Below are 27,981 nucleotides of genomic sequence, written 5' to 3' on the forward strand. Positions count from 1 at the left end.
GATTTAGTAATCCAAAGAAAGACTTCCTTATCAAGGATTTATATTATTAAAAATACTCATTAGTACTCAGGAATTATTCTGATTTTTCTTTCCAATTTTATCATCAATACTCTTCTAAATTTCTTCCAATTTTCTGATATCGTCTTTTATTACCCATATATTATCTGATTTCATGCAACGTTAATTCCACGCACATCGCACCGGTAACAAGTAATTTTACTAATGCTTAACCCTCTCCTGCCCAACGGGGTGCTGGGACCCATAAATATGTCAAACGTCTGTCAATGTTGGAGGGAAAATTAATGTTGCCAAAAAAGTAACATAAAAATGCAACGCAAAAATAATATAAAAAAGCCACCAAAAAGAGGAAAAATAAGGAAGGCAATAAATTAGATGCCCAAAACAACTGCACCAAAATATCGGCGTCGATATGTGTGCGGCAATATTTTTCAGACCCCGAGATCCCAACCCCCTTTCGATTAACAACATAATTTCGAGTGTCATTAATGTGCACATTATGCCAAAATAATGCAAAAATCATATAATTTATAGGCCCAGAAAGGGTTCATTCCGAAAGGGGTCAGTGCAAAAAATAAAAAAGGAGAAATGACCACTAACGGGTCGACATAAAAGTGGCCACAGCAAAAAAAAGGGTAAAAGGCGTGCTGCTGGGCAAAGGAAGTGGGTGGCTCGAAGGTCGGGTGGGAGGCAGTGGGTTGCCCTTTGTGCCTCGAATTCGACCATGTGGTCAGCAACAGTGTAGAACCACTTGAACATCGGACAAAAGAAAGTTGGGCAAGTGGAGGAAAAGACTGTGGAGTGGAGGTGTCGAGTGGGCAGTCAAAGGAAAATCGTTTTTTCGGCTTTCCCAGCTGCGATGAGCCTTTTAAAGGCTTAAGCAGATAAATGCGGGCTTAACAGAGAAATTAGTATTATGGGGACAAGGGCGCGAACAATGTTTCAGATTTATTCGTGCGGAAAATAATATGGATATATAGCTTCACTATAAAAGATACTGTTTATAAAATATAAATAACAGCAAAGAAATTAGAGATACAAAATTAAAAATAATGGTCGCTGATATGTATGGTAACATTTATTTAAGGATTTTTTTAAAGAACGTTTTTAGAAGGTTTTCCTTCTCAGGAAAATTGTAATTGATCTTTAACAACTTGAATCGCGGTTTTACATACCCTTTTCAATGTAGACGTTTTTGACTCTTCCCGCAGAAATATTCATAATAAAAAAACGCTAACGAACCGCGAAACTGTCAAAATATTTCCACACGTGAACACCGGATATCTCTACCCCGAACTCCTTCCTTTTTTTCCATACACATATGGCAAACCTGAAACGCACGTTTCCTCTGTGAAATTCATTCTAGCGCAACGGCAAAGCAAATGCAAAAAAGCACAAACTAAAACGGAAGGATACGCAAAATAGCAGTACGACTCAAAAAAAAAAGCACTACGGAAGTTGTATAGAAAAAGTCTACACACGGTACACAGTAAAACCTTTTGAGTTTAATAGAATAAGATACATTCAAAACAACTTAAATAAAATTTTTTAAACAATTTTTACCGACTGTTTTTTAAAACTTGTTAAGCTCATATACTTTATTTTGAAAAGAAAGGCCACTTTGACTTATTAAACTAAAGAACTAGGAATATAGACATTCATAAGTTAAACAATTATATTACTATTTCTTTTAACAGAAAGCTCATTTTAAAAAACAACCAAGTTTATTTACAGTGCAGACTTTAACCCCTTACTGGCGCTTGCATTTCCTCCACACATGATTTTGATTTAGTGGCACTTTTAAGGCTGAAAAGCACTCACCAGCCTATAAATTCAATTTGCGTATTTATTGAGGCAGAAATGCGTCAACGGCAGCAGCAAAATAAAGCGAAGGAGCAGAAGGAGCAGCCAGGATGACTTAATGCACTACCAATTATAACTCAATTTTCATAAATAAGAGAAAGAAATGGCAAGAAAAAAGCGCCACAAAGCACGCAACACACAAGTGCCGTGGTGAGGGTTAAAGGATCGGGCGGTGGAGGGTTAAGAGTTCGCTACGCCTTGACAACTTTATGCTTTGATTTTTGTGCCTTTTCATTTTTTGGGAGGTTTTCCTATATGAAATATGAAACAACCGCATGTGTGCAAACATTTTTTCGGGTTAACCAGGAAAAACAAAACATAAAGGGATTGCGAACACAGAACAACACCTTCACCCTCTTTTTTTGGCCTGCTCCCGACACATGAACCCTTTATTTTTATTTATTTATCCCTTTTTCCTGCGAAAACATTCGATTTTTATCACCAAAATCAATTGCATTATTGTGTTTGACTTTTTCGACAGGCGAACATGTTAAGCGAAACGTATATATAATATATTTAGCAACCATGGATAATTCAATTTGGTGGGTAAGGGTTGCAAGTCCTTATAATAAATGGTATAGCGGTTCTGGAAAACTTGGGATGCTTAAGTATTGAATGCTGTACATTTTCTCTTTGTCGGTTGGTTACTACAAGAAAAAATTTTTTTTTTAATATTATTTGTACTAAAACAGTAAATTTAATCGATCTTATTTTTAACAAGCTTAATGTATATTTTATCAAATAAAACTTGGTTTTTTATCTTTTATTGTAATTATTCAAATCGTAGTTCCACAATCAACTGAAAAATAAAATCATAAAATGTACTACGACATTTTCCTGATTAAGGCTGATTGTGGCAAGTTTTTTACCACTCCGGTTCCTCCATTGATCCCCAACAACCTCCTGAACTTTTTCCAGTTGTCAGTGGTCTAAAACGGAACATAAATCATAGACCGAGGCTTGACAGGATGCGCTTGGGTCCTGATGAGAGTCGAGCATTCTCCACACATGAATCACTTGATGGCGCAGCGAGTGCAACAAACTGTGATTAATAGCAGACGAAACCCCAATCCGAAACCCCGAAAAACAGGAACCCACACAAAAGCTTGAGCTGACAAATTTTCATGAATTTTTTATTAAACATTGAAATCAATTCCACTTTGTACTCTTCGTTTCCGTTGCTTCTGCATATGTTTGATGGGTGGGGGGAAATTTTTTAAAAACATTTTTTGCCTGGCTTTTAGAGTCTGCAGCACACGTTTGACTTAACTTGTTGATTTATGGCTCGCAAGCTGTCAGCGAGGGAAAGCCAAGAGGCAACTGCCGTGTTTGGTAACATTTTTGGGGAACTGGGGGACTGAAAAGTGGGTGGTACAAGCACACATTGTGTAAAACGCCTTGTTAACATTGCTTATTCAAGGTCTCATTTGTTGCGAGCCCAGTTTCTGGAGAAGAAAGCAGAGTTGACAGTTTTTGGGGAACCCCCGCATTGAGGAATTTAAATTAGTTCAGCCACAGAAATGCGCAGCAGGAAACGCTTTTTGACATAGTTTTCAGCGCACGGCTATAAATCAAGGCATTTTCCAGTTGGATTGGGATTTTGGAAGAATTAAGTGGCGATCTTGGTTCATGGACTTTTTTCAATGTATGATGGTAATTCCATGATCATCTCATCACTTAAAATCAAACATTTTTTAATAATCTTATTAAACAATTTTATAAAGACAGATGCTGATATGTTAAGCTAACATAACTGAACAAATTGTGACGCAGCGAATTTTCTTTATCTTCTTTATCTCCACACAATCTCATCTGCTCAACCTCAGCCTTAAATATCCGGCCAAATTTTGTGTGCATCCTCCGACCCCCGACTTTAAAGGGTTAACTGTTTGGGCTCAGGACTACCCCGTTATATTTCATCAAATTTTCAATATTTACAATTACTTAGCATTTTAAGTCGCCGCGTCACATCAAAATGACAATTATTTGTCAAGTCATAATCAAATTGAATCCAACAGACACGCACAGGAGCGCAGGATCACAGTTGTGCCTAATCCTGCGGCTTTGCATGTGCGCCATATTACCAAAAATATAAAAAAGAAAGGGAAAATATCGGTAGGGGTAGGTGGAAATGGGAAAGGATTGCACTCGTCAAAGTGACGAGACAGGAGGAAGGGGAGTAATAGCAAGGATATGTCCTGAGGGGGGTTTGTCATTTGGGCCTCAACGAACGCGCGTCGGCTATAAATGTTTATGATTATGGTTTAGGCAGCGGAAGATTTACTTTACACATGTGCTGCATTTTGCATATGATACCAGCTACTGGTAGAGATGGCAACGTGAATGGGGAAAATGGGGAGGGAAGGATGTATATACCAGATAGTACCAACACAAAGCCTTACTATGCTGAAACAAACTTGCACTACGCAGGAATCTCTAGAATCTGCATGCTTAATTGCAACAGAAGGAAGGATGGGTAGATCGACACGGCTAGTAGTCCTGATCAAGAATATATCCATACACAAAGACGCATTTAGTATATCCTTTAACTCTACCAGTAAGAAATAAAACGTAATGGGAATATATTACAGATTATCTCTTCTGCATTTTAAATGAAATCGATGTTTTTTAGCTCTAATTTTCAAACGTTTTCGAATTATATAGCCTACTTTTAGTTACACATGCAGAGGAAAAATAACCTTTAATACTTTTTTAATTTAAAAGATCACCTTAACTATACTCTAAATAATATTGTAGTCTTTTATTTTTTAGGTATTTATTTTCTTTACTATTGATATGTCTAAGCAAATTTAAATTTAGACTTCATACAAAAATTACTTTTATTTTATTTAAAAAAATTTTGTTTAATGGTACGCTCCCATCTCTAATAGCAAACTCAAAACCGAAACCACCACCCGCGTTTCAAAAATTACCAAACGCATAAAAACTTATGTTTATTTGACTTGGCCTTCAGTCGGTTGTCGGGTGCCACGCCCCTCCCTGGAACTCTACCACCCACCGCCCATGGTTAATTGAGAGTTTTGCAAGCCCGCGAATATCGCACATGTGGAGCCTTCTGCGGCTTAAGTTATGGCCAAAGATATTTAGCGCAATTTTCAGCTTTATTTTAATCTTTTCAATGATAAAATTTTACGATTTTTGGCCGCCACTCCTCCACAGGCTTTTCAGCTGAAAAAATGCGGACATATGCCATGTTTGGAATTATTTTTAATTGGTGCTACTCACCCCATTGTTTCCTTAACTTTGCTGCAAGGTACAGTCAGCCCCGAAGGCTTTTCGCGCAAAAAGCTTTCAAATCAAAGCAATTTTCGCTTTGATTTGTGCGAAATCCGGCGAAAAAATAAAATACGAGCCCAAACAGAAGCGGCTCAAATTCGGCGCGTGAGATTTATGTAGTTGAAAGATTTATCCGCGCTAAATTTATTGCAGGTCCTGACCGTGTCCACGGGGAAGTCGGACTTGGGGCTAGGACTTCATAGACCTGCTCGCCGTTAAGTGCTTTAAAAGCGCATAAATCACGCGGTTGTTTGGCACTTTGGCGAAAACCGCGTTGACAAACTTGCCCGAACACAGGCTCGCGTAATTTACGCAAAACTGGCTCTTTTTACACAGGGAAAAATAAGATCTAATGAATTTATGTTGTCGTATAAAGTACATATCATACAAATTATTGACCCCGAGTTTCAGAAAAATCTTTTAAGCTTCTCTTGATGTTTCATATTCCGTTTATTGTAAGTAAAGTTAATGTCTTTTCAACTCAATTCTTAAAAATTTGAACGAATAAAAACCTGTGCTTAAGAAAAGGCCTTGTCTTACAATAAATGATATTTTGTTTAAAAAAGCTATCGTATTAATGGAAAAGTATAACATTCCATAAATATTATTTTACATTTCAGGATTTGATTTTTTCCAAGTGTCCTGTTTTTTCAGCCTTTCAGGGCCGTCAAATTACGCGTAAATGGCAGTTCCAACTGGCACCACCTCCCACATCGTACTGACACTCCCCCAGAAATCTCTGTGGTTTCCAGGCCCGCGGCGCCTCAATCCAAATCTCCCTTAGTACTCCCCTCACCACCTCGTTTAACCCACTGCCACATACGAGCCGCGTTGATGGCATTTTAATTAGTTTTAGGAACTTGTAGCAACCGTTTGATTGAATTGTTTTTTCGAGCGGTGGCAGAATCTGTGGGTGCTGTTTGGACATGAGTTCGATGTTGACACTGAGTGCAAATTTCGGTTCTAACATTTTTACAGATTTCTTATACTAATTATACACTTTAAATTTTGTTCTGGTTTTATTCAATTATTTATTTGAGACTGTGTAAAAATGGCGGGTATAGCAAAAAGCTAACAAATATATGTGCAAAGTATTAGATACAGAAATTAAAACCATCGTCTCTAATAATTTTTCTCATTAGAATAAGGTGACATCAGTCATGTAACTCGTGCAACGTAACAGCTCTGAGGTTGGCTCTTCCTCAAACTGAAAAGAAAAAGTTTATTTTAAGATTAAGAATAGAAAGTCACATTAATTGTTTGTGTACTTTTTTTGATTTGCAAAACATGAGTTTTAATTAATAAGTTTAAATACATTTAAATTGTTTTTCTATTAGTAAAGCAAAAATCGGAAAAGCTTTGATTACGTAATATATGGACAGACACTAAACAGAGCTTAGTTTAAAATCTTACCACTTTTGCCGATTCAAGTAAATCTTGGTCGTCGTCCCAACAGAGTGCATTTCCTATTATTGTCAGTTTAAATGGGTTGTCTGGAGTGAAGCCTCTCTCTTTTAAAATGTCAACAAACAAGGACATGCCTGTTTTTGAAATAGTGTAAAAGACTTTTGGTTGCACATAAAGATATCTCAACTTCCTGCAGCTTCTTAGCAATGAAAGCATTTTGGGTTCGCAAAACTTATTAACCTGCAATACTACTTCTTGCAATGTGTTTCCGTGCTTAAGTAACCAAGCTTCATGATCGTGGTTATACCATTCGTGGCAGTTTTCTATCTTCACACTATTTAGCATTGGAAAGAAGGGAAACTTTTGAATTATATTGCATTTATCGACTCTAAGCTTTTCCAAAAGTGGAAATGACAAACCATCATTCTGAAATGGTTTAGTGATGTTGCAGCTAGATACTCGGAGAGAACGTAGTTTTTTTAATGGCGCACACATTTGAAAAATATTTATATTTAAATTTCGGTTACAACTCCCGGAAATATCCAATTCTTCCAGGTTGACATACCGTTTAATGAGATGAACTGAAAGTAAACAATGTTATTACTGGAAGTGCATTCTAGTAATGTTTGTATTCACTAACATTTTGTGTCGGGTACCACCTCCATCTTTAATTTTCTCAAAGGTCGCAATTGACCCAAAACATGCATTATATACTCTATACGAGGTATATCAACTAATTTATGATCCAGAAATGATAAGTGGATGGATTTCAACCACTCGGATTTTTGCATCAGAAAAGCAATTGCATTTACATTATTTCGATCAACATGTGCTTGAAGGGATTGCAGGTTGGTGCAATGTCGTTGTATTAATTCGAAAGTTTGAATCTCGATATGGAAATAGCACCAAGTATCAATTTCTAGAACACTAGGTCCGCACAGACGAAAAATAAGTGACCAATCTTCCGGTGGTACTGCATCGAGCTCCACTCTTTTGAATAAATCTCCGACGTGGTAAACGAATGCATCCGCCAAAATCGGGTGAGAATCGGCCAACCTAAGTTTATGTGACGGGGAAAGTTGCTTGAAAATGAGGTCCAGAACTTCAAGCGGCATATCCAGAAGAGTTTTAAAGTCACACATTTTGCTTAGCAGAAAAAAAATGTTCTTCTAAATGGAACAAAAAAAGCCTGGTCACCAGTGGTGCACCTAACTGTTATCGAAAACTCTTGATACACGGCATAGAACTGAGATGACACAAAAAAAATATCGTCTCATATATACGATCCACCTTATAGACTGTTCATAGGGGTAATCTACTTTATCAACTAACAACATCTACATCAATGTCTTTTCCTCTGTACAGTACCATGTAGAAAAGTTAGGAACGTTTGTATTTAATCTTATTGTGATGGACCTTCCTCCATCCTGGACATCCTCCATCCGATAACGACTTACGTAAAATGCAGTTGCTCATCAAAACATTTCCAATGGGGGATACAGCTCGACAAAACTGTCTCATATCATAAAAATTACAGGGCCTAAACTCTTCTAAAATTTTCCCGGCATTGTTACTTATCCGTTTTCGTTTTAATTTCCACTGTCAAGAAAAATCGCTTACTATCGCATAAAAAGAGTCAGTCAAATTCGGATAGCGGACCAACTGGAACTGGAACGACATAACTTATGGAACATCTATTGAAGGAATTTCGGATATATATCTATAGAAAAAGCCATTAAACTACGGTTGAACAAGATTAAAAGTACAAGTAATCAGTACATTGTTAATATGTATATTAATTCTTATTATACTGTACCATGTTTACACATAAGTTTTAAAAAGTTTATGGAAAATAGCACTTGGTCAAAAATGCTATATCTTATAAAAATCATATATTTATACACATTAATGGTTAGCACAATATACACACAAGCTTTTGAGAAAGTCTTTGGTGGAATTTACTCGCTGATTCAGAATCGCAGTCAGTCTGAACGGACTATAGTCTTTTCACTGGTCACTTGAAATTGGATTTCGTGACAATTCCATTACCTCCCCAAATATCGATATTTATTCGATACCCGTAAGCTTGCACCCCTGGTAGTCACGCTTTATTTTTGTTTTATTTCAATTGGGAAGCACCATTTTGAGGTTTATTTTATTGCTGCACATAATGGAAGATTGGAAAACTTTGTTGCATCTTCCACTTGAAGTTCTGGACTTACTATTCAAGCAACTTTCTCCGTCAAATAAACTTATGTTGGCCGACTCACATCCGATCTTGACCAAGGCCTTTCTCTACCATGTCGGCGATGTATTCAAGAAACTTTCTCTCAGAAAAATACCAGCTAAGGATCTAATAGCCTTGCGTTTGTTCGGATCTTAGAATTTATACTGGAATACATCGCGTGGACCACATGATTCTGTCTTCGGGGGATTTTTTAATCCTTCTTCAATTGCTCGGGTCCAGTCTGCTTGAAATTGACACTGGAGAATATTGTGTGGAGAATATCTTATTTTCGAATTAATCCAAAGGCACTGCAACAATCTAGAGTCCATCAAAACGCTTCTTAACAAGAAAAACGTCAACGCCTTTTGCTCTTTGCTGTTAAAATCGGAAAAACTTCAGACCGATGGACTATCATTTTACCACAAGCTTGATGAGTTTGACCCAGAGTATACCATCCATGTTTTGCATCAATTATCAAATTTGAGAAAACTAAAGATTGGAAGGATACCAGACCTAAAAAGTCAGTGAGTTAAATTGTCATGAGAAGGACGATCTTATTCAACAACTGGTCGATTTGGAAGACTTGGATCTATGTGGGCGAAAGAAACTACGTTCCCTCAGATTATGCGAATGCAATGTGAATGGACCATTCCACAATGATGGTCTGTCATATCAAGTTTTAGAAAAGCTCGGAGTCGCTTCATGCGAAATTGATCATCAATTTCCGTTCTTTCCAAAGTTAAAATATATTGACATAAGAAACTCTTGCAGCCCGCTCATTCAAGATCTGGAAAGAACATTGCTTAAACATGTAAACACGTTGGAAAAAGTTGTATTGATAGTCGAATACTTCTGTGAATACTCTATGCTTCGATTGGTAAAAAACTGCAGGAACTTGAGATACCTTTATGTGCACCCTATGGCTTCTGATACAATTTCGAAAGCAAGCATTATCATTCATCAATATTTTGAAGGAGAACCCCGCAAAATCCATTTAAACTGATGGTGCTGGGAAACACAAGATATATGGGGCCCGAAAAAGTGGTAAGTTAGGCTCTATATAAAAATATTAACCAAAAGAAACTATCTAATAAATTATTTAAATATGACATTTCTTTTATTTTAGTTTGAGGAAGAACCAATCTCGGATCTCTTACAATGTTGGAGTGATATGCAGTGGTTTTGTAGCTCTTATTTTCCTTTATTCTTTGGGAGTGCGTTAGAGACGCCTTTTGAAGACCAACTTTGGGAGTGAGTATCAGATGGGCCAGCCTATGTTTTTATATCCTCTCAACTACAACAAAGATGTATGCTTTAAAAAGTTTCCTAAAAAAAATCGGTATTTCGGATCAGTTTCAAAAGTTTTTCAGTTTCAGTAAAAAGTCTATCACTTTGGTAAAAAAAAGGATACGTAAATTAAAGACTCAAATATATAAAAAGTATAAAGGAGTACTTTGTTATCTTATGGAATTTTAGTGTATTCCTTAGAAACCGCAAAAGCCAATCCTTTATACCTCTGCAAAATACAAGCCAAGAGGTAGCGAACAAGAAGTTTTAGGCGTATAACTTTTTTGATAAAAGATCGGTAACCCGAATATTTGCTACAAGTGTAAAGTTCTCTGGTCAATTTAAAAAACGTCCTAGTAAACTCTTCCCCATACGTCCTTAGCTTTGCACCCTTAAAATCTTTTTATGAAACATTTATAAATTCTCCCAAAATTAATATAAATTTCTTTTTACAAAATGTTGTTCAAATCCTAGGCATCAGTCAAGCATCAAATTATCTTCTTACATTTTACGACATTTGTTTCAAATTAAGCTGCGTAAGACGCTTTTCTCACTCTAGAATTTTTGTGAATATTTGAAAAGATTTTCTAAAGGGAAAACTCGACCTTGTAATTATCTACTCGACCGCCGTTGAACGTCTCAGCCCCATTTCCAATTAAAATTAATGAAATATTTTACGGGAGCTGAAAAATTTGGCCGGGTCAAGTCGTAAAATCATTTTACAAAATCTTGTCAAAGCCGTTTCATAATCATAAACTTGGCAGCAACTTGGGTACTTCACCGCTTTTTTTGGGGGCGTAATTATTAGCACCCTAGGAAAATTGCTTGGGATAATTCCCATTGAGGCAGACGACTTTGAAGTGTTGAGGGTTTTCGGTCCCCAAGGGATGAGGGGCCAGCATTTCTTTTCCAACGTTTACGGTTTGACATTTTACCATGGCTTATAATTGAAATTGTTTCGCATCTCGAGGAACTTTCCAGGTTGATTTTTTTTTGCCCGGTTCTTTCTGTTCCGGTGGCTACTTTTTAATTTGCAAGTCTCGGCGTTATAAATGACCAAAACACATACGTAAAATTAATGACAATGCCCAGGACTTTCTGTCAGTCTGATGGACAGACGTGGGACGAAGAAATGTTTGCAAAAAGCATTTCTGCTTAATGTTGATTAAAATGCCAGCGCGCTTTCATTTTGTGGCGTGAAAAAATGCCCGCCAATCTCTAGCCATTTTCCGGCTCCACTTACTGGCTTTCCCTCCGTTTTCCGTGTTGGCCATATTGACAGCCGTAGAAGTTTTTGGCCAGCTTCACAGCAGGCAGCTGTCTGCACTCGGCCATCGAACAATGGTGAATGGATAAATGGCGGAACGCTCCGATGGACGAGTTTGAAATGTTTTTCGGTTCGTGCTTTTCTTTTTTCCCCACTTTTTCAGGAGGCATTGCGTAGACAAATGAATGAAAATGTCAAACTGAACTGCAAGTGGTTAGGGTTCGGTGGTTTGTCAGTCAGTGGATTTGGATTTGGAATGGGTTAAAGTGGCATTGAAATGAGTGGAGAGTGCTTGGCGTAAGCCCCAACCAAATATATTAATGTACCACAAATATTACATATGTAAATAAATATAAACCATGAACATTTTTTAAAAATTGAAAAATTCTACAATGTATAATATTGCTTTCATAACCATAGTTTTATAATTAAGATTTTCTAATCCCACTTTAAAATTCTATTGAGTTCCCAATACCATTCTGAATATCCTTGATTTCTGAAAACAATGCTTTTCCTTTGCCTTCCGGTTTGACTTTCCCGTTCAGTGGCAACTGTACCCTCGTCTCAAGTGCATTTTCAGTGCACTCAGATGGCAATCCTCGAGTGTCCATGTACAAGTAGCCATAACTTGCAAATATAATGACAAAGCAATTAAACATTATGGCAATCCTAGAGGGGCACATCTCTACCAAAATTCTCCGCCCTCGAAGCCAAACAGAAAACAATCAAAAACGGTGTCGAGTCTTCGTTTTACACTTCTTGGGCAGGGGTAATAGCTTTCAAACAATAAATGTCCGCAAAACCATTGACATGGCTAGCTGAAAAGTGGGGTTGGCCACCCCAAAAAAGGCAGGGGGAACCGGGGAAATGGTCAGAGTGACCAAGTCATTATAAAAGTGGAAGTCGGCGAACCTGGACTGCAAAGCAATTCATCTAATTTGCATGAGCCTTGATGGGGTTCCCATATGTGCACTTGAAAAAAGATTTCCCAGTTTATTTTAAATAATAAGTATTATCTTTATAACAAATTCTTCTTACTTCATAATATTATTTTTAAAGACCAAAGCTTTGCATGGGTTATATCATAATCTTAATATATTATGAAGCTCAATTTCAGTTCAGAATTTAAATGATAGATGTTGGAAATCCATATAAAGGTTATATAACAAATTCCATTAACTTCATAATACTAATGCTTTGTTACTAGATTTTGCATTCATTTTATCAGAATCTTAATATATTATGGCGTGCAATTTAAGTTCTTCTGATTTAAAATGTTATATGTTGAAAATCCATAAGGCTAACATTTCTTTTTAGTGTTTTGCATTGGGGTTGGCCGGCAGGCGCACAATAAATAAAATTAAAATGATGGCAAACAATGGACTGGACTGGACCACGGAAAAGTGGAACCGGAGACCGGCGGACCGGACTTATTTGACTATTCCGTAATGCGACACACACATACGAGCGTAATGACCTACGAAACACAAAATACCAAATGGCTGAAAAAAAGACGATGACCAACAACGGGAGCGAGCAAAATTGAAAAAGGAAATTGTTTGTAACTGCGAAACGAGTTTATTATTTTGGCACCCTTTTCGCAATGGCCACGCCCCCACCTCCCGACCCAAAAGTCTGACCCCCCCAAAGAAATCGCGAATTTTACATATGGCTTTTTGGCCAGGACCGTTTGTCTGAACGGAACTGAACTGCCAGTCGTCATGGGTCCGTAACCTTTTTTAATTAAAATGTTGACAGGCGCATGGAAAAATGCAAGGCTTTTGTGGGTGGGAGAACAGAAGAAAGCACAGTTGGAAAATGGGAAAAGCAGCCGAGCATCTCAATGGGCCTCAAAAAACCCAGACCAGAGCATTGGATCTGGCCCATTGGGCAGACATCACCTCAGGCTCAAAAAGGAGACAAAAGGAGCTCCAAAACGAGGTGACGTGGAAGAGCTGTTGCTGAAAAGAAAAGTGATATTAAAATTATTGAATTAAAATTTTAAATTACGAGTATTGTTTTTATTTTAAAAAGTAGCTGAAATTACATACATGCTTTTTGGAACTTAAAAAATATGGTAAATGTCTTCCAAAAGGGAAATAAAAATTGGTATGCAACTTTTTAAGATTCATAAGTTAAAAATGTAATGGCAAAAAGATACTTTTTTATTTATTTATTTATTATGAAATCAGTTTTAAAATTATTTTTTATTTACATTGGTTCATTGGTTCATTACCATACTTAATACATTTTTAAAAACCTTATGACAGTCAAAGCTAATTTTGATTCTTTATCTAAAATTCCGAAACAAGGTCTTTTGACATAAGAATTTCTTTCGATATGAAAAGCTCTGTTGGTCTTGGATTCAAGGACAGAAGAATTGCCTACGAAAATTGTATGCTACACAAAGTATTTCTTGAGATAAGTTCACATAGATCTATTGATTACCATTAACCATTAACTTACTTAACCCTATATAAGACGAGTTTTTTACAACACCAATTATTGTATAACCTAATCTTATGTTAAATTTCCTCGATGCGGGTCCGTTCTCTTTGATTTCTGCATAATTTTAAAGTACAATATTGGCAAATCCACCTCGGGCGGTTTCCCATCATCGGCAGTCGCGGGCTCGGCACTTTCCCACTTTCCATATGGGGGTTGCTTAGGGAAATTTTTTGAATCGCCAAAGATTTTTTATTTATAGCGACACTTATGACACTTAAGTGGTTTTTGCACTTTTCACTAGGCACGCGGCAAAAGAAATGTTGCCCAAATGATTTAACGTTTTTTAATTGAATTTTAAAATAGCTTGCAATTTTCGAAGAAATGTCTTATGTTGGCAGGGCAGATTATCTCATGTGTGTAAGGGGGAAGGGGCTTCTTCCTTTTTCTAAAATGTTCGCATATGTTGCTGGTTTTTGGTGAAAGCTGTAGAAATAGATATGACGACTTCCCATCCCCATTTTTTGGGTTTGCCTTCGAGGCGTATCAGTTTACAATTACAAATGTCAGGTTTGACATGATAAATGGGCATATGTGGGCGAGGCTTTTCGTTTTTCAGTTTTAAGGATTTTTCCCCTCCATTTTACGAATGTTTCTGGCATTTCTTGGGGTCCCCAGGCGGTTGAAAGGTTAAATGAGATGGAATAAAACGCATAAGCATTAGCATTAGCAGGTTATTAATTTGAAGATGGAGTGATATTTTATGGGAAAGTTTAAAGTTTTAATAAAAATAGGCTTTAAAATATGATTATTCTATAGCAACAAATTAAATTAATACATTTAATTAAAATAAAAATATGGTTTATTGTAACAGACCAATTTATATAGCACAGAATGATAGATTAATGCCTTTTAAATCAAATGAGAATACAAAGAATAGTTAAACAATTAGTTAAAAAAGTAGGTCTCTAGCTTATAGTTCGGGAATCTTAAAAACTGTCTGTGACAATGAACAATGTATCTTTTAAATATTTGCGAAGAAAGTGTAATTTCTTTACTACTACCAACAGTTACATAAAATGCCAAGAACAAATGCCACCTTATTTGCCGTCCCCAAAAACAGCAATGTAACCCCTGGTGATATTTGATCCGAATGCTAATTAAGTCAATTCGCATTATCCAAAACAAGAAAATGAACAAGGACAAAAAAGGCCAGCAATTGGGGTGTTTATATCACAATTTAATGTGAAGGTAATAGGAGATCTAAAAAAGAGGGAGGGACGGAGAGAAATTTGAAAGTTGAGACTATTTATTGTGCCAATTGTCATTGTAAATATTCCAGGGGACCGAGGGGACTCACCTCAATTGGTTATACAACACCAAAATGTGGGCAAAGATCATAAGCAATTAGCATTGGGCATAAATGTTTTCGGTAACCCGAGGAAGCCTGACAGTTGGTTGAATGGTTGAATTGAGGAGACGACCCGCACACACCTCCGATCAATCAAAGTTGAAAGAGGGAACTTCCCGGTGACATTTGCCTAATTGAAACCCATCAGAATCACACTCTATTAACTCGGCCACCTTATGGCCGATTACACTTGTCAGCGGAACTGGAACTGCAGCAAACTGGTTGACAGTTAAATTGTCATTTCGGGTTCGACCCGTCCCCGGAAATCGGACTCATCCGAGAACCAATCCATCCACTGTCTCTCACATATGTTCAACTTTTTGTGCATTTCGCTGGGTGGAATCGGAGTTAAGTGCTTTAGTTTTGATTTTCAATTATGTCACATTAACCACCGACTTTTTCCCTCTAACCTCCGGCTATTAACAAGCTTAGCTACTGCCCCTTGTCTCCAGATATTTGTGAATCATTACCACCCCTTGCCGATAAAATAGTTCCAGATTCAAAGCGGCGCTCATGTGGAAAATGTGGAAAAATTCCCGTCTAAAAGCCTGTCGGGAAAATTGCATTTATAAGCGGATTATCAATATCTGGCTGTGTAAAACCCCCACCCGATAAATTAGCTTTAAAAATTGTAACAAGTGTCGAGCTGAATTTTCAAATTATTAATGCATATTGACTTTTCGATTTAAAGGGTATATGTATTGGAAGTGGAGGTAGCAGAAGGGTTATATTTAAGCCCTTTTAATTTATTAACTGAAGTTGTTATTACATTTCATTAAGAGGATTGACATTTGTTTACTAAAGGGTTTTGAGCTCTCCATATATTTAATATACAAATCAATTTGATTAAAACATAAAAAGTAGATTGAAGGTAAAAAAAATACTGTAAAATACTATTCTTTTAGTTTCAATACTATATATTCATACTAATTGTTTAGTGATGCAACATCTTTTAGCACTCTGATAGGAATTTATAAACATTTATTATAACAAAATAAAGACTAAGTCCTAACGAATAATTTTGCCCTTTAAGTTTAATGTAAATTATGCATTGCAAAGGTTAAACAATCCCCGAAGAGTCGGCAGACTCCGATTCCAAAGTTTTCAGCTAATTAATATACAATTTTGAAAGCGAACGAAATGAGCAACGAAATTTGCATAACCGAAACACAAACGCTCAACTAATTAATATTAAATTCAAGCAAAATTCCAAATTTAATTTCGCGCATCAAACTTTGTGGGGACCTTAACCCCCGTCCGCGGTAACTATTGACTTTTGGCTTTGACTATGGCTGCCTGTTCTGCGGCTTTTGTTAACCCCTGGTGGATATTGCGGCCGGAGAGCAATTCATAATCATGTCATAATGCCGCGACCCCCAAAATCCCCGCCTCTTGGCCGCCAAGGCTGCTTAATTACAACGGCTTTAAAAGCGATTTCGAACGGCTCATTGCCAAAACGCAAAATTTTCAATTGACTACACATCGGGTGAAGGGTTGGGATTTTATTATTAATTAAGAATTTTACGCGAACTCCCTTGGAAAGCGGCTTAAATTGCTGAAATATTTCGTGGCTCATCGCGAGATGATTGGAAAAAATTACTTTTTACGCGTGAATTAAATTTTCGCGGTCTGCTGTCAGTCACCAAAAAGGGTTGATTTACCACCCACCCCACCCCTCTGCCTTTAACCCTTGACAGCCGGCCTTTCCCAACCCCGTTGACCAGTGACGAGCTTATTAGAATTTTCCGCTTAAATTTGCTTTGGCACTTCTGCATTTCGGATTAAAAAAAGTTGTCTTAGCCGCAGCTCACTTTTGGCCGTGTTTGTTTAGGGTAAGACCACCTTACCCATCTTAACCCATTCTTACTACTTATTTTTCCTACCTTTGATCCTTTGACGCGCTTTTGTTATCCTTCCTTTTCGATTTTTTTTTTCGCTCTAGTATTCCCTTTAATTTTGGCTTAATAATTTCGCTGGCTTTCGCTCCTCATTTTGCCCTTTGTTTGTTTTCCTTTTAGCCAAATGCCGCGCTAAGCTGCCAAAGTGCCGCATTTGTCTGAATGTTTTTGTTGATTTTTTTCTGTTCTTGTTTTGATTAAAAATTTGTTGTTTTTTTCGCGCAGACAATATTTGAGTTTATCTTTGGTAGCGGATTAGTAATGAACTTGTTTCAGGGGAGTGTGGGAGTGGCTCGGCTTGTTTACTTAGGTCATAATGCGTATTTCAATTATAAAATATTTTCTCCTTCTCTTTAAGGCAATGATGTGGAGAATGGATCGGTATAATGAAGAAAGTGCAAGTGAACTTACCATAAACGCATCAAAATGTAATACAACATTTTTTAATATATCTACCCTAAAAAAAACAATAAAACAACAGTATTGTAAGTATCTGTAAGCTTTTGTTATACAACAGCACTTTAAAATTGTTGGACCAAATATATGTTTTATATGTAGTCATACCAAAATACTTAAATAATCTTTTTTAGATTTTTTCAATTATCAAATATAGATTTGCCATAAAAAGAAGAAAATAAAGTGAGTTGAACTTAAATTCTCGATTTAAGCAACTTGAATTGAACAGCCCGGGTCGACCCATCCTTCGTAGTTTTCAGCCATCCCAGGGCTTTGATTCAGATCGCTAAGCATCAAGTTTCGAAACCCCGGGGAAGAAGGTGGCAAAGCGGGGGCTGACTGTACGGGCGAACCACTTGAGTACGCATTCGTTTGCGTCTAATGAGTTGTATCAACAGCAAGTACCGGCGAAAGGCGGCTCCCCTGCCAAGACCGTTCATTAAGCCTCGACTGAATGAATTCGCGCAAAAGAAGTTACTTGTTGTCCTCAGAATTTTACCCCTCCACCTTGTTTTTTAGCACAGCTTTCACTTGCAGAAGCGGAAAAATAAGAGAGAAAGGAAAAAAAAGCCAAACACTTGATCAAATATTTTGCAACTTCATCGTGCCCATCAGGCGCAGGATTTCAAGTACTCCGCTCATTTGCCAGCCAGCAAATTTGGTTTGTAATTAAAATGAATCCGTGCTAGAGAACCAGTAAAATGGAAAAATACTTCTTTCCCGATTAATCGCTGAACCCGTTCACTGGGGTGTGACAAATGAAAATCAAGCTGAATAGATTTTGGGTTCACGATCCTGATTAAAAGTTGCCAACTTAAAGTTCTTTTGTGGGTTTTTGGGTTTCCTCCCAGCCTCGAGACCCATCAATTGTCACTTGAATCTGCTTTCCATGCCATCAGGCTAATTAAACGATTCAATTTAGAGGACTTTATCAAAACGCCAAGTGTTTGTTGTCTTTTGCCACCTTCAAGTCGAAAGTGTTTTCGTGTTGCAAAAGTTCTCCATCTCCAAATTCGAGGGTGGAACGCATTAATAAACATTAAGGAAGGAAACAAAACAGGACACACATGTGCTTCTAAACAGAGGAAAAAAGAATGTGTTGTTTTGTCAAACAATTTTAGATTGGGAATGAAATAAGAATTTTTAATTTTGCTAATATACAAATTATTATTTAAGCAATATACATTTCATTTAAATAACTTAGCCTTATATTTGTTTTATTAATATTAAATAAAGTAAAACATATAAAATATGTTCCTTATCAAATTAAAGCCTAAGTTATTTGACGAAGTAACTATATTATTTATTTTATTTTTAAATAAATTTATAAAAAAAGTCCTCTGTTTTAGTTTTTATTAAAAATTTCAAACTAAACATACTTACATTACGGGAAGAATACGTGCTAATAGTACGTTTATAATTTTTTCCTACCCCAATTTTCTTGTCCGCATATTAAATTAAAAGTAGATTTTAAATAAATAAAGTTTATGGAACTTTGGATTTTAAAACTTACTTTTAAAAATATTAATACTTTTTAAAATATTTTAGGAATTTTAAATCACTCAACGTTTTTTTGGCTAAGGCTCTAGAATTTTTTCTCAGTGCTAATAAAATATAGGTCAGAGGCCCAACCGGATAAGAGGAGGGTTGCCGCCAAAAAGTCTCACTTAACTCGGCACCAGGCTCACATGCGACAGATTGGCGGAGAGATCACACGACCCCGGCAGAGACAACTCATTTGACTGATGAACCCGTGTTGACATTTCCCCTGCCCCGGAACCACCTCCCCCAACCCCCTCCATTTCTCCGGCAATTCTTTTGACACTGACACATGACATTTGCCCAGGCTGACTTACTTTTGCTCGTATTTTCACTGTGTGTATATCTCCGTTCAGCCATTTGGCGAAATTGTTTTTCAGCACAGTTGAGTAAACATTTGGCAGGCCCTCTGTGGGGTAACCCAGCACCCCTAAGCACTCCCCCTGAAAACATAAAAAATGAACTTAAAAAATTACAGAAAATTTCCACAAATATACGATATGTGAAAAATAATATTTTTTCTATGCCACCTTTTATGAGATATTTGTGGAAACATTTGTGTGATTTTACGGAAAATATTTTTCATTTGTTGGTCAGGCTATTATAACATTTATATTTGGTTCGCTAAGGAATGAAACCCATATTGAAAAATTTAAATTACTTTTTTACACGTTATAGAAATTCTTTTGTTTACTAATGTTGATATAGAAATACATTATATGAAAAATATTACAGTGTAAATTTAAATTTCTGAGTTTGAGACTGGATAAAAATATTTTTGGTTAAGGAACTGTCGTTATTTAAATGTAAATTTAAAAGTAAATTGTATTTAATGGGATCTGTTGGATAAAGATTTATATTTAATATTAAAAAAACATATATATACCTGTTACTTTCACTCGCATCGTAGTTCATAGAGAGAATATTTAGATTCCAAACGGTTTAATTTCAATGCTTTCTATAGAACAAAATATAATAAATATTGGTTAATGCCATTTGAAGGTATTTTCAGGAATATTTTCTCCACTTACTGGAGTTCGATCAACTGTTGAATGGGGCACATTAAAACGATACTTCCCAGGCCATTGTTCGGAGTTCCAAGCCACCGATACTCAACTTCTGCCAACTACTATTCAAACCGAAAAATAAAGAAAAAATAAAAAGAAGCCAGGAAACTCTGCACGCCATGCACGAAAGCGCACATTAAATATTTACACTTCATTTTATGGCGGCGGGGAGCTCCAAGGAGCTGTGCCAGGACCTCGGCCACAGTTCCATCAGCTCGAAAGCCGAAACGAGTGCAATCACATCGTCTCATATTATGGCTTTAATGGCAATGACAACTGTTAGCCAAGTTCGGGAAAGGAAAAGGCTGCGCGGAGACAAAGGATGGAGGCACTCGCAAGGGAACCGCAGGATATGGCTCAGGTCAACGGAAGCCATAAAATTCTCGTTTGTCACGCGAAATTTTTCGACGCTTCCCGCAGCAAAATGCCAACACATGCAAAAGACAAAGTTCCAGCGAGCCAGTCACAAAAAATAAAGGAAAACAAAAAAGAGACAAAAATAATAATATTAATGGGGAAAAAATGCGCAAAAACAACGGAGAAAAGTGCAGGAAAATCCAGTTTGGCTTGCAACCTCGAGATAGAATTATTTACGTTTAGTTTCTATAGTTTTTTATGGCTCGAATAGGGGGAGGAGCTAGGGTGTTGGTCATAAAATATGGGCGCAGGTTTATTTATGCCCTGCTGTGGCGACATTTCCGAACCACCCACTAACTGCTTGGCTTTGCCTTTGTTTTTATGGCTTGACGGATTGCAGAAGGTCCTGCCACGGTCGAATTTTTCCTTTTTTCCGTTGCATATTGTCCAAATGCTTCCGCTAATGTCAATTAAATTTGAACAGACTACGAAAGCCAAATGAAAATTTAATTACCGCAAATGAGCCGAAGGACTAAAGTGACAGGGAGGATAGAGTTACGGCTTTATGGTAAAACCGGACTAATGACCAAAGAAATTGGCCACTTCAAACTGTAATGGCTGACTTGAATTTAATACGGCCACCGCTGTAAGTTGATAAATCTGTACGTAATGACAGGAAATCAAGGGGAAAATAATGCACTTGTAAACTGAAGATGAGTTTTAAATATCTTTTTGAGAAAATATATTTCTTGAAATTACCACGTACCGAAATAACAGCTACTTTATTATTTTTGATAGAAAAAATGAAAATCTTGTTCTATGGAACAGCGATTTAAAAAAAAATAGTGCTGACCATTTTATACCTACCATGAATTACTAAATATATGAAGCCGCGAATTCTTCAGAACAAGAGAAACCAACCGAATTCCAACAGGCAAGTTTTCCGTATTATTTCCGTTGGTAACAAATGTTTAAGACTTATACATTTTTGATCATTAAACAACAATAATTATAGACATATACATTACAAGTCTTCAAATAACAATAATTTTATTCTTTTTTTTCGGTCATAAAATCACAGTAATATTTGGACTTTGATATAATCGGATATTTTCTGAATTTTATATAAAAGTTGAAATATTATCGATATTTCATGACCTTTAAAAGGTTATAAATATCGAATTCAAATATAAAATTTTTAAAAATAAAAGTTATAACATTTACGGTCCGTGGAAATATCATTTTTATTATTATATCGAGTTATGTTTATATTTGTCACCCTAACTTGGTGATTCACAAACCAAAAATCCCTGCTAATGCGAAAAACCTAACCAACCTTAATTTGCTTTAATTGGCTTAAACACCGCTGGTTTCGTTGGAAATAAAAAACGACAAATTCCCCAGCTAACCGGGACACGTAATCTTTTCTATAATTTGTTAAATTTGTCGCGGCAAAAGTTTATTACCCCGGACGACATTGTCGCCAATGCAGACACAATGGGCAAAGTGCATAAATTGGACTGGCTGCCTACGAGAACAGGATAGGATGAAATGCGAGTGGAATAAAGGACAGGACGAATTACGTACAACAAATTGTAGTAGTTTTGGGTTGCCCCGGCTGTGTTGCATGCATTTCGGTCATATTTCCCCCACACACAACAACAAATCGGCGATAAGAGGAATTTATAAGCATTGCGCCCTGGTCAACTCTGGAGAAATATGTGTGTGTTTATATAGAAAGGATTCAAGTTCTCCCTGTGATTTCATTAATTTACGATCCCTGGCGCCGCAAAGGCTGCGAATTAAATTGGCTTAGGCATCGCCGGGCATACGGAATGAGATGTAGATAGTGCCATGGACCCCCAGAAATATTCCTGGACAGTTGTCACCCCCTCCAGGACGACAATTCTTTAGCCTCTCCCACACATCAAAGCATTTGCCTGGCACTTTTTTTCGCCTTTCTGTTTAATAATAATAGAGAATCGCCTGGGTGTGTAAGTAAGTAAAAGTAGAAACATTTTTCTGCTTAGCTCAGCTGAAACGGAAATTCTCTGTTCATCTTGTGTTGCGGCAGGCGGAGGACGGAATTCCTTTTTTTTGCGGAAAATACTTAGACGGATTTAAGCGCGACAAACAAGGCGGCTCGGAATCGCTGTTTTTGACACAACAAATTCGGAGTGCTCTATATGGGGGTTGATATAAATATTAATTTAGGGTTTTAAAATATAAATATTTAATTATTTTTTATTTTTAATATACCAATAAAATTGGGGCTCTTAAATTTATATTTTATTTTTAAAGTTACTCTTTCATTGGACTATTTATTTTCCAAAACAAAATGGGTGTTTTTAAAATTATATTTTAATTCTAAAGTTCGTTTTTTTGTTGATTATTGTGCTCGGGATAAAACCATTAGCAAAAGTATAATACAAATTTATTTATTTTAAAACATTAGGGATATTAAATGCACATATTTTTCTAACTCTTAAATTTATTTATATTTCTTAATATTGTTGAAATATATTTATTATATATTTATTTTTAAGAGAACTAAAAGTTTATATTAAATCTTGGTAACATGGTTGTATTAAATATATTAAATAGCCTTAAATCCTGGAATACTAACCATACCCGTTGGGCAGAAGTATATCGCAACCTTGGTAAAACCCCTAGTCTTATTTTTTCCAGACGCTTTGCGGGATCGGCTTCAAAGTGAAAGAGGCGCGCTCGGCACAATGGAAAAGACCACCCGCTGGGAAAATTGCAGGGACAGGCGGCGACATCCTAGCAAGGACCTCGTCCTGCCACCCACATCGCGATCCCGGATGGGTGGGCTTAGGTAATACGCATTAGTGCCGCGACTGCATATTACGATGTGATTATTATGATATGCTTATTTTGTGGTTCAATGAGCCGTCTGCGTTTGGGTGGCAACTTTGACGGCTTAGCGAAATCTGCCTCGATTTTCCACCGCCCACGTTCGATGAATATTTTGTGCAAATAGCTGTGAAGAGCCAAAGTCGCCGCTAATTGAAACAAACGCAGGACTCTTTGTGGTCTTAGCTGTCATGGCAACAATCGCGGCCACAGGACTCCAAATTTCAAACTCTGAACCTAATCTCATAAGTGTACGTTAGTCATGCGCGGCATTCCCTCGTTGGCCAAAATGCTTGGCCATAAATTTAGCTGCTTCTATGGCATTGTTTAGCTGCCTTCGGTGCAATTTTTCAAGCGCGTCCTGGCCATGTGTGTCCTTTTGCCGAGTCCTTAGTGCTGCGTGTGCTGTAAATTCTCCTCCTGACTTCTGACTTCTGGCAACCATCCAGTGGGCAGGAGGTCAGTGATGGTAGGTTTATTAATTGCCCTTGTTTATCGTCCTGTTAAAGTGTTTTTTCTTCCTCCATTCTTTATATATCCTTTCAAGGGTAATTTGATTTTTACCAGAAGGTTGTGGCGAACATTACATAATATTATTTTAACCATTAACATTTTAGCTAAAGTTATGAATATTATTCTATCTATTTAGTAACTTTTTTAACTTTGTATAACCTTTAAGAAGAACTAGGGTATTTATGGATTTTGTGTGCCAATTTTAGTTCTTCTTCCAAGTTCTCAGATAATTTAAAACAAATTGCGTGACTTGCTGGCATTTTTTCATTCCAAGATTTATGATGGGGCTAGAAATATTTGACTTAATTACTGGATTAGCACTCTAATTTTGACTTCATTCTCAGACCCTTTTCAATTTAGTAAAAATCCTTTAATCAGTTTTGAGCAAATTGCATACCTAATTTGCTTGCCCAACAATTTTGGTCAGAAGTTTTTCAATTGGCCATAATTTCAGCTTGAATCGCATGTCTAGCCCCACCGCAATTTAAATATTTGAGGAATCGCTTCCTCAGTCCTGAGTGTTATTGCCCTTTTCGACAAGGAGTGTCCTATTTCTCGATGAAAAAGTTTAGTTATAGGTTTCTATTTGTAGAACAGTTTGTAATAAATATTTAATTATCGCTGGTACTTATATGCAGGTTGGTGGAAAATGTGTTTTTAGTTTCAAAACACGGAAAATAAAACGCAAATAATTATGGTGATATTAAAACACCACAATCGTTCTTTAACTATTTTAGTTTTTAAGTATGTTGATATACTGAATAGTTTGCTATTATCTTCAATGAGTCATTTGACACATGATTGCATTTTACCAGGTAAATAAAAATCAGTAATATTACGTTGTTCAATGAGTCATTTAAAATACGTTTTGTATAATTTCTGAAAATAAAAATCGATAGAGGAGCGTAATATATTAATAAGAATTATTCGTTTAGAAGAAACCCAAGAACCTTCCTGCCAACATTTAAACACAGATCACGATATCGATAAGTTAATGCGCCATCTGTTCCATCCAAGCCACAAAAGAGCAGCCGAATAGTAAACAAAGGACATGGAAACTTGCTGACATTTAAATAAATTGTTGAACATTAGCCAAGTCTAGCTGACAAACTAAACAGATGAGGATGATTTGGTGGGGAAAACTCGATGGAGGGGGAGAGCAAACAATGAGGGCGGCACACACATGGAAAATGGCAAAGAAATTGCTGCAAATCAAATTTGATAAACACAAAAAACGGGCACAGGGCGATGGAAAAAATAAACACAAAGGAAATGAGGGGAAAACTGACAAGAAAAAATGGCGAAGTGTGCCGGCAATGACAGGATGGGTAAAAGGACGAAAGCGAAATCGAGGACGACGGCGGATGGGATGGCCAGCCGGAAAAATGTTTTATTGCTGCCATAATTTTGAGTGATAAGTGACGAAAAACAGCCGCGTGGAAAATCAATCGATGAGAGCCCGTAAAAAAATCATCCGTGGGATTATTTATGCATCATTTTTTCCCATCCGCTGATAGATTTCAGCCGTTGTATCGGCTACAAGTTAATGGGCTAACGTTTAATAAAGATTGATCGATATTACGATAAGGTTAAGCTATACTTTTGGTTAGTTTTTTTGGCAAAAAATTGTAAGGGGAGAAATTGTTCAAGCGTTGAGGAAGCATGATTAAGATGTATATTTTCGATACTGGGAAGTGATTGTCATTTATTTGAATCACGAATGAGTTGAGACACATTTGTTGTTACGGAGCATATATGGTTCCAAAATTGTATTAAAACGTAAGAAACTTTAGGGATATTCATAGCTGATTTATTAAGAAAAAAATTACATTTATGTCTAGCTTTTACGGGATATCATTTTATTTTCCAATAATATTATTAAACGGGATAAAACAACTTTTAAGGCTAATCTAACCGAGTTTTGTAAATGCGTTTTATAATTATCCTTTTTTAAATAAATATTTTTAATTAGTTCACGTTCCCCTAAATTTAATACAGTGGTCAGATCCGTTCTCATACTTACGTATCCCTATTTTTCCGTCTTTTGTTCCGATACATGTTTTCTTTCCCCCAAAAAGAGACAATATTGCTGCGTCACAGCGTATCAATAAAAATTTTTCTCATGCCCGCCCTAAAAAGTCAACCAAATTTGGTATCCTTTAACCCTAATTTATGCGCGCGAAGGTGACAATTGACGAACTGCTGAGGAAGAACTGCCTGCTTCCTCCCTTTTTTGGTGTGGTAATAAAAATATCCAAGTAAAGTCTCTTTATTAGCTCACCGTAAGCCCTTTTCCCTTGGTCCTTTGTTCGCCAAAAAATGGGAGTACAAATACCAGGCGATGGGCAACAACTTGTTACATTTGTCATGCGATAATGTCAATTTTGACAGCTGCGCAAAAGGATTCTCATTCTTCGCTGCGCCTGCGCAAGGATCTTCCGCCTTTTTGGCTTCTTTTTATGATCGCTCAAGGCAACTTTGTTGATAATTTGACGCGCTCTGCGACAATTTGAGTGCCTGACTCTGGCTGTGTTTCCTTTTTGGCTATTATGGAAATAATTTTGTTTTAGTTTTTATTGGCAGTTTAGCGGAACAAAAGACGGCTGTTGACTCTTTTTATTAGGCGGACCCAAGGACTGGCAATTATTTACACTAATCAGGCAGTCGACTTCCAAGGTGGTTCCTCGAAAATATATCCGCACATGCAACCCTCAGCTACCTTCAAATACATTTTGTATCCTTTGTCTCGTATGTTGCGTATTTTGACAATGTGCCTACAGTTTGCTTTGTGTGTCCATTGTTCTTCCAAAGGTTTTCTCCTGGGCCCATAAAATTCGCAACAAAGTCAATTTTTAAAGATTTTGGTATACCTCTTCTTGTGAGTCTAGGAAGCAAAAATGGTGTTTTGGAAAATGATTCGTTATGGTTACCCTATTTCGTCTTCCTCGGAAGCTGCACCACAGATTTTCTATGGTTTCTTGATATCCCGTTTTAGAATGAAATTGTTGGTTGACTTTATGAGCGCAACGAATTTGGATTTTCAAAAAGGATGGGCACAGAGAGAAATCAGAAATGTCCTAAAATGCTTATTCCGAGAAAGAAATATGAGAAAAGGGACCAATCCAGAACGATATACTTCGGTTTCTATAAACAACTTTTTTGAAAAGTGGTATTAAATGTGGCTTAAAATGTTGATCCGATGCATTTAAATGTCTTAAGATCCAAAAAAAGATTACATGGGTTTTTGTTTATTACGTAAATGCAAACCATCTTTGAGGTAAAGTTAGTGTAGTAGTGTTAAACGCAGAACTGTAGCCCTACTTATTTTCGAAAGAAAAGAACAAAAAGCAAACTCTTATTTATGATGATTACAAAGATTACGTTCATTACGTTCCGAGACATTTTACCCGGTAGGAGCCCAGTTTTCTCCTTCCTCCTGTGCACACACAATATTTAATTAAAAGCAAATGTTTTGGTTGATTTTATGTCCGAAATAAACTTGAGCGCAACCTAAGCAAATAACATTGCAACGGCCATTTATCACTTGCGGCATGGGGCTAATCCTTTTTGGCCAACTAACTTGCACCGTATATCATGTTTTATGGGCCGGCTAAGCAACTGACGCTAAGCTTTTACATGGAATTCAGGGGTAACTCGGGGTCCTGGGTAAATAACTCATCGATGCGTGTTGGGCAACTGTTACCGAGTACTTTACACCCAGACCCCGGATCCCAAGCTCCAAGGAACCCCAAGTCGACGTTATGTCTACAGACAAATTGCCATAACCATAATGGCAAACGGCCTGCTGAGGGTATATTTCAGCTGCTGTGACCCCATACAAAGATGATTTCATAGACATTTGCCCCACTACAGATATATGAAAAAATAATAATAATACAAGATAATAATCATAACCATAATTGTTATATTGATGGAATGTTACGATGACACCGTCTACGCACTATTTCCGTTTTACGTTCTCGCTAATGCACATGGATGCTATATTTTGATGGACCTTCCAATATATTCCCAGAGAGTTCCCATGTCTGGCT

At 36.9% G+C, this 27,981-nt stretch overlaps 1 long non-coding RNA gene across 2 annotated transcripts; it reads right to left on the reverse strand.

Annotated features, from left to right (window-relative positions):
• Window positions 1-6,190: 6,190 nt before the first annotated feature.
• LOC118877444 (uncharacterized) lies at window positions 6,191-8,172 on the reverse strand. Of its 2 annotated transcripts, XR_011604179.1 has the most exons (4): window positions 8,043-8,172; window positions 7,226-7,641; window positions 6,592-7,166; window positions 6,191-6,385 (listed from the first exon to the last, which is right to left on the reverse strand). It is a non-coding gene; the product is annotated as an uncharacterized lncRNA (long non-coding RNA). The 2 variants fall into 2 exon arrangements; XR_010653991.2 differs by lacking the exon at window positions 8,043-8,172 and having other exon boundaries at window positions 7,226-7,930.
• Window positions 8,173-27,981: the final 19,809 nt, after the last annotated feature.

Source organism: Drosophila suzukii, chromosome 3, assembly GCF_043229965.1.
Source record: "Drosophila suzukii chromosome 3, CBGP_Dsuzu_IsoJpt1.0, whole genome shotgun sequence".
Lineage (NCBI taxonomy): Eukaryota > Metazoa > Arthropoda > Insecta > Diptera > Drosophilidae > Drosophila > Drosophila suzukii.